General features: G+C 57.2%; 2 non-coding genes and 1 pseudogene across 2 annotated transcripts; all 3 read right to left on the bottom strand.

Moving 5' to 3' along the window:
- Window positions 1–940: 940 nt before the first annotated feature.
- Window positions 941–4,642, bottom strand: LOC144778041 (28S ribosomal RNA). Its single transcript, XR_013600633.1, has one exon. It is a non-coding gene; the product is annotated as a 28S ribosomal RNA (ribosomal RNA).
- Window positions 4,643–5,086: 444 nt separating this feature from the next.
- On the bottom strand, window positions 5,087–5,240 carry LOC144779717 (5.8S ribosomal RNA). The gene has a single exon (XR_013600712.1). It is a non-coding gene; the product is annotated as a 5.8S ribosomal RNA (ribosomal RNA).
- Window positions 5,241–6,167: 927 nt separating this feature from the next.
- On the bottom strand, window positions 6,168–7,285 carry LOC144776958 (18S ribosomal RNA; annotated as a pseudogene).
- Between the last annotated feature and the right edge of the window lie 764 nt (window positions 7,286–8,049).

The following is an 8,049-nucleotide window of genomic DNA, read 5'->3' as shown; positions in this document are numbered from 1 at the left end:
CTAGCCAGGCAGGGGGAGAGCCTCCCCGGGCCCCGGTGGACCCCTGTCCCCAGCACCGGGACCCTTGGCTGTCTTGCAGGACGGGGGGCTCCCGTACTGTGTGACCCTGGGATGGAGCACGAACCCTGGGCCCGGTCCCAGCTTCCAAACCCTAGCCAGGCTGGGGAGAGCCTCCCAGGGCCCTGGTGGACCCCCGTCCCCAGCGTCCGGACCCTCGGCTGGAGCCAAGGAGGGTTAAGCACAGGTCCCGTCCTTTCCCCGACAGCCTGCCTGGGGAGCTTATTGATTATTAAGCCCCCATGTAGTGGGGGCTTGCAGAACTCTGGGGAAGGACAAAAGTTGGAGATAGCCCAGCCGGCCGGTTGGCTGGCCATCTGGTCTCCCAGCCCACAGGGCCATCTGGTCACCCTGCCCACAGGACCATCTGGTTCCCCGGCCTGCACGGCCATCTGGTCGCTTTGCCCGCAGAGCCATCTGGTCACCCGGCCGCAGAGCCATCTGGTCACGCAGCCAGGTGACCAGATGGCCTGGGATGACCCAGCGCCCAGATGTCCTGGGAGGATGCCTTACCCAGTTGCCTTTGCAGTCCGGCCGTGGGTTGACAGGCACTCCGAGGCAGACGCTCGGGAGGCTCCTTCCCCGGGGCGGCTGCTGCTCGCCTCCCTGCTCTACTTGCCCGGGAGCTGCGGGAAAGGAAGGCCCGGCCAGCCCAGGCCATCTGGCCACTCTGCTGACCCACAAGGGATTGTGGCCCCCGTCCCAGCACCCCGGTGGGGCAGGGACGGGAGGGGGAGACCCCGTGCCAGAGGGCACGGGGTGGCGGCGGCCTCCCGCAGGCCTGCATTACCCCCTCTTCATCCCACCTGCCGGCCTGACGGCAGAGGGACCTATCCATGGGTACGGTGGAGGAGGGCATCCATGGGCGCCCATGCACAAAGAGACAAAAGCTTGGCTCCGAGGATGACTTTCAATAGATTGCAGCGAAGTAGCTGGTCTGCTACTTACGAAACCCTGACCCCGAATCGGGTCGTCTACGAATGATTTAGCACAGGGTGCCCCATGAACATGCAGTGTACTAAGGGCGATGGAGGCTGCCCCCTTCCGTCCATGCTCCGGTCCCCAAGCAAGCAGCCCCTTTTGTACGGGTCCCCAAGCAAGCAGCTATACGCCCCGGCCCCCTGAGAGAGGCCGGCTATCCCAGGCCAACCGAGGCTCCAGGGCACTGCAGTATCATTACGGTTTAGGGGCGATTCTGACATAGAGATGTTCAGTCATAATCCCACAGATGGTTGCTTCGTACCACTGGCTCCTCAGCCAAGCATATACACCAAATGTCTGAACCTGCGGTTCCTCTCGTACTGAGCAGGATTACTATTGCAACAACACATCATCAGTAGGGTAAAACTAATCTGTCTCACGACGGTCTAAACCCAGCTCACGTTCCCTATTAGTGGGTGAACAATCCAACGCTTGGTGAATTCTGCTTCACAATGATAGGAAGAGCCGACACCAAAGGATCAAAAAGCGACATCGCTATGAACGCTTGGCTGCCCCAAGCCAGTCATCCATGTGGTAACTTTTCTGACACCTCCTGCTTGAAACCCAAAAAGTCAGATGGATCGTGGGGCCCTGCTTTCACGGTCTGTATTCATACTGAAGTTCGAGATCAAGCGAGCTTTTGCCCTTCTGCTCCGCAGGAGGTTTCTGTCCTCCTTGAGCACGCCTTAGGACACCTGCATTATCATTTGACAGGTGTACCGCTCCAGTGAAACTCGCACCTGCCACTGTCTCCGGAGCTGGTCGAGCCCGGTGGGCGCCGGGCGCTTGGAGCCGCAAGCGAGAGCCCCACAGGGCTCGCCTCACCGGGTAAGTGAAAAAACAGTAAGATTAGTGGTATTTCACCGACGGCCCGAGGACCTCCCACTTATCCTACACCTCTAATGTCTCTTCACAGTGCCAGACTAGAGTCAAGCTTTCTTTCCCCACTGATTCTTCCAAGCCCGTTCTGTTGGCTGTGGTTTCGCTAGATAGTATGTAGGGACAGTGGGAATCTCGTTCATCCATTCATGTGCATCACCAATTAGATGACGAGGCATTTGGCTATCTTAAGAGAGTCATAGTTACTCCCACCATTTACCTGCGCTTCATTGAATTTCTTCACTTTGACATTCAGAGCACTGGCCAGAAATCACATCGCGTCAACACCCGACTCGGGCCTTCGCAATGCTTTGTTTTAAATAAACAGTCAGATTATCCTGGTCCGCTCCAGTTCTAAATCAGATGCTAGGTGCCAGCCGAGGCAGAACGCCGGCCCCGCGCCCCTAGGGAGGGGGCACAGGAAGAGGCGACCACCGCAGCTGGGGCGATCCACAGGAAGGGCCCTGCTCGCGTCCAGAGTCGCTGCTATCCCAGAGGGAGGTACCTTGTCCAGCCGCGGAGCGCGTCCAGCCCCGCTTCGCGTCCCAACCTCGACCGACCCAGCCCTTAGAGCCAATCCTTATCCTGAAGTTATGGATCTGACTTAACCACTTCCTTTACCTACATTGTTCCTACATGCCAGAGGCTGTTCACCTTGGAGACCTGCTGCGGATATGGGTATGGCCTGGCGCGAGATTTACACCATCTCCCCCGGGTTTTCAAGGACCAGCGTGAGCTCACCGGATGCCGCCAGAACCGCAACACTTTCCAAGGCTCAGGACCCTCTCTGGGGATGAATCCATTCCAAGCGCCCCGCCCTTCACAAAGAAAAGAGAACTCTCCCCGGGGCTCTCGTCGGCTTCTCCGGGATCGTTTGCGTTACCGCACTGGACACTTGTCCCCGCCACTCCGGGTTCAGGGATCTGAACCCGACTCCCTTCCGAATGCGCTCGCCCATCTCTTAGAAGCCACTGACCCATGTTCACCTGCTGTTCACATGGAACCCTTCTCCACTTCGGCCTTCCAAGTTCTTGAATATTTGCTACTACCACCAATTTCTGCACCTGCGTCGGCTCCATCCGGGCTCTGGCCCCTGGCTTTCGTGCGCACCGCAGTGGCCCTCCTACTCATCGCGGCTTAGCCCCCGCGGCTTTCAGTGCCGACGACGGCCGGGTATGGGCCCGACGCTCCAGCACCATCCATTTTCAGGGCTAGTTGATTTGGCAGGTGAGTTGTTACACACTCCTTAGCAGATTCCGACTTCCATGGCCACTGTCCTGCTGTCTATATCAACCAACACCTTTTCTGGGGTCTGATGAGCATCGGCATCGGGTGCCTTAACCCGGCGTTCAATTCATCCTGCAGCACCAGTTCTGCTGACCAAAAGTGGCCCACTAGCCACACGCATTCCATGCCCAGTTCCACGCCAGCGAGCCGGGCTTCTTACCCATTTAAAGTTTGAGAATAGGTTGAGATTGTTTCTGCCCCAAGACCTCTAATCATTCGATTTACCAGATAAAACTGGGGGCTGCAAGTGCCAGCTATCCTGAGGGAAACTTTGGAGGGAACCAGCTACTAGACAGTTCGATTAGTCTTTTGCCCCTATACCCAGGTCGGACGACCGATTTGCACATCAGGACTGCTACGGACCTCCACCAGAGTTTCCTCCGGCTTCGCCCTGCCCAGGCAGAGTTCAACATCTTTCGGGTCCTATCACGCATGCTCATGCTCCACCTCCCTGACGGAGCAGGCGAGACGGGCCGGTGGTGCGCCTGCCGCTGGAAGCACGGCGGTATCCTACCTCTGCCGGCGCGCACTGGCCCTCACCTTCATTGCGCCACAGGGTTTCGCTCGGCCCTCCGACTCGTGCACGTGTTAGACTCCTTGGTCTGTGTTACAAGGCGGGTCGGGCGGGTAGCTGACATCGCTGCAGACCCCTGGCACCCAGCGTGGGCCTCCCCACCCGGCAGCACAATGCAGTCGGAGCGCACTGAGAACAGTCTGCCCCAGTCGACAGTTGCGCAGGGGGCCCGGTCCCCCTTTCAACCACCCCGGCGCGCCCCGAGTGGCAGCCGGGAACGGGTGCCCAGGGAAGGGTGCAGAGGCGGTTGAATCACCCTCGGCCCCATGGATACTGCGAAGCTGCTGCCAGGGGGGCTGTAACACCCTCTGCCGAGCCACCTGCCACCCCGAAGCCGACCTGCACCCCCGCGGAAGAAATGTGCCCTGCGGGGGCCGAGCCACCGACCTTCCCGCTGTGTTGAATCCTCCGGGAGGACTGCAAGGACCCCACCCATTTACCTCTAGATGGTTTCACGCCCTCTTGAACTCTCTCTTCAAAGTTCTTTACAACTTTCCCTTACAGTAATTGTTGGCTATCGGTCTCGTGCCCGTATTTAGCCTTAGATGGAGTTTACACCCACCTTGGGCTACATTCCCAAGGAACCCAACTCCGAGAAGACCCGATCCTGGTGCGCCGGGGGCCGCTACCGGCCTAACACCGTCCGCGGGGTGAGCCTCAATCAGAAGGACTTGGGCCCCCTGAGTGACACCAGGAAGTCAGTCTTCTGTACGCCACATTTCCTGCGCCTGCCGCCAGGCAGGGATTCGGCGGTGGGCTCTTCCCTCTTCACTCGTCGTTACGGGGGAATCCTGGTTAGTTTCTTTTACTCTGCTCAATAATATGCTTAAATTCACTCAGGTCGCAACGTCTGATCTGAGGTCGTAGTCAGAAGAAAAACGTCGAAGCGTCAGGGGGAGCTGCAGGGGGAGGCCAGGCCCGTGCTGGAGCAGGGGCCTGGCGTCCTGGCAGCACGTGCGCCCTATTTCCCCAGATCGAATCTGGAGGGGGTTAGACCTCCCCGAGAAGCGGGCAGCGGAGGTGGGCGCCCGAGGCGCGTGTGCACGGGCAGCCGGTGGAACACCACAGACAACCACACGCTGCACACAGCCAGGCACCCCAGGACTGGCCCAGAGCAGACTGGTCGCCAGACCCCTTCTCAGGAGCCAGGCGCGCCAGTGGCGTACCTCTGCGGCAGGATCCGGCAAGGGTGGCTGCCATGGGCGATCGGGGGGGTCTGACCTTGTGGTGGAATAAAGGGAAGTGGAGCTAACCCTGCAACGGCCCTAGCCGTGTCCCGGGGAAGCCCAGGGGCGATTGACGATCGAGCGACTCTCTGACAGGCATAGCCCAGGGAGGAACCAGGGGCTGCAAGGTGCATTCAGCGTGTCGATGATCAATGTGTCCTGCAATTCACACTAATTCTCGCAGCTAGCTGCGTTCTTCATTAACGCGCGATCCGAGTGATCAACCGCCAAGAGTCACAGGCAACATTTCGAAAACGTTCGCCCACCTGTGGGAGCAGGAGAGGTGGGAAGAAGGTGACGCTGTCCGTCCACCGCACGCGCAGCGAGAGCCCAGGTGCCCCGTTCAAGGGTGCCCCTCTGGGAGTCAGACTGCACCGTTGGGAGAAAAAAAACATTACCAGGCGCTCGGCCCGGGAGTCCCCCCAACCACCCATGGGCGAGGGAGGGGACTTCCGGAGAGACGGGAGCAGGAAGCACCGCACAAGTCTTCAAACCCCGCACGGGACCGGGTCGAACCAGGTACCTGGCAAAGAGGGAGGGTCGCCCCACCAGCACGTCAGCCATCCACCGCCGGGTGGCCCGAGCCGTGCTGGCAGGCTGGCGATCAGGCCACCACCACCCTAGCCTGGGTCGGAGCCATCAGAAGGGAAGAGCCAGGCGGCTCCCCATCCCGCACGCCTCCCACCGAGAGGAGCCGGGGTCCCCTTGCAGGCCCTCTGCCCCCTCTCTTCCAGGCTGACCTGCCGCGCGAGAAGGGCCGGTCCTCAGTCGCCCGGAACCTGGTCAGGCTGGGACTCGGACAAAGGAGGGCCCAGCCAGTGGCAGGGCCTTTCGAGGGAGGGGTGGTACCACCCCGGGGATGCACTACCATTCGGTTCCCCCCACCACAGGGGGGTTGTGCCGGGTGAGCTTGGGTTCCATCTCGGAGAGGGACAGGGGACGGGAGCTGCCCCCGGTCCCTCACGCATCGGTCGTGTCCTCCTGAGTAGAAGAGGGCCCGCCGAACGCCCGGTCCTCACCCGAGCACCCCATGCAGCCGCGGACCGCTCCGCTGGACAGGGCGCACCAGGGCAGGGCCAGGCCCTGTGCCTACGGTGTGTGCTTGCAGGAGGCGGCTGAGGGCTGAGGGCTGGCGCTGTCGGTCGCTCGGGCCGCTCCGCCGTCAATGATCCTTCTGCAGGTTCCCCTACGAAAACCTTGTTACGACTGTTATTTCCTCCAGATAGCCAAGTTTGATCATCTTCTCGGCGCTCTGCCAAGGCCATTGTCGACCCCGGCGGGGCCGATCTGAGGACCTCACTAAACCATCCAATTGGTAGTAGCGATGGGCAGTGTGTACAAAGGGCAGGGACTCAATCAACGTGAGCTTATGACCCGCACTTATTGGAAATTCCTCGTTCATGGGAAATAATTGCAATCCCCAATCCCTATCACGAACGGGGTTCAACGGGTTACCCGCACCTGTTGGCGAAGGGTAGACACACACTGATCCGACATCTAAGGGCATCACAGACCTGTTATTGCTCGATCTCGTGTGGCTGAACACCACTTGTCCCTCTAAGAAGTTGGATGCCAACTGCTGGGGGTCGCGTAACTAGTTAGCATTGAGGAGTCTCATTCGTTATCGGAATTAACCAGACAAATCGCTCCACCAACTAAGAACAGCCATGCACCACCACCCACAGAATCAAGAAAGAGCTATCAATCTGTTAATCCTTTCTGTGTCCTGGTCGGGTGAGGTTTCCTGTGTTGAGTCAAATTAGGCCGCAGGCTCCACTCCTGGTGGTGCCCTTCCGTCAATTCCTTTAAGCTTCACCTTTGCGACCATACTCCCCCCGGAACCCAAAGGCTTTGGTTTCCCGTAAGCTGCTCAGCGGGTCGTGGGAATAACGTTGTCGGATTGCTAGTCGGCATCGTTTATGATCGGAACTAAGACAGTATCTGATCGTCTTCGAACCTCCGACTTTCGTTCTTGATTATTGAAAATATTCATAGCTGAAGCAATGGAAACATCCTTCCCAACAGCATGTAGAGGTTGGTGTTTTGACCAGGGGCCTAGGTTTAGGGGTGTTTGAGGTTAGACACCCTCCCAAATAAATGCATGTCTTGGCAGTTGGGGTCTGAGGGCCGTGTAAGGTTTGCTATGTCTGTATTTGTTTATCTCATGTGACCAATTTATCAAAAAAGAAGTGCATCTGCACCCATATAAGTACTCCTTGAATGAATGCCAATTTACTACTTTTTGCAAATTCACAAACATTGGCATTAATATGCAAAGATAGCTTCACCTGTCTTGTGTTTCCAGGCATACTACTTGCAATCAAACACCCAACTGGCAATCGCTCAGGGTAGCTATGTAAATCAGCATTTTTTGCTCACTGTGCTGAGGGCCTCATTTAAGGTTGGGTGGATGGAGTAAAGGCAGACAGGGTGGCAGAGTACTTTACGTCAGCCATCCTACCTTTCGCCTGCCTGCAAAATTTAGAGATGTCCACCAACCCCATGGACATTTCCATACATTATCAGGAACCATAATCATGGCGATTTCTGTCAATGTAGAACATTTTGACAGATGTCTCCGTCAGACATGACATCTGGCCTTCAATTTTTTTCAAATACAAACTTCTAAAGTTGGAGTTTGTTTTTGAAAAAGAAAAAAACTAATGACCCCCCCACACCATAGGAGTTTTCTCCCATGATGTGGGATTCTTCACTTCCAAGATACACCTGGCAGTAACAGACAGCTAAAAAAACAGCCATCTTACTTTCGACCCTGAATAGGGCAGACAGTCGGTGTTTTTCTTCCAATGGCCCTTTCACCATTGGGCTGTCAGAGGAAGTTTTACACTGGCAGAGTAAATTTTACTCAGTCGCCGTAAAACGTTAGAAATCTAGTTTCTGGTTGGCAGAGGTAATAACCTGTACAAGCAGGACCACAATACTAGTCAGGGTAAGTGAGGTACACACTAAAAGATCATCTGTGCTCACCCTCTGGTTGCTTACCCCAAAGGAGTCAGGCTAATCTAAAGTGGCAATGTGTAAAGT

Source organism: Lissotriton helveticus, chromosome 1_1, assembly GCF_964261635.1.
Source record: "Lissotriton helveticus chromosome 1_1, aLisHel1.1, whole genome shotgun sequence".
In the NCBI taxonomy this organism is placed as follows: Eukaryota; Metazoa; Chordata; class Amphibia; order Caudata; family Salamandridae; genus Lissotriton; species Lissotriton helveticus.
Note: the sequence above shows the minus strand (reverse complement) of the source record. Positions and strands in the feature narration are given on the sequence as shown.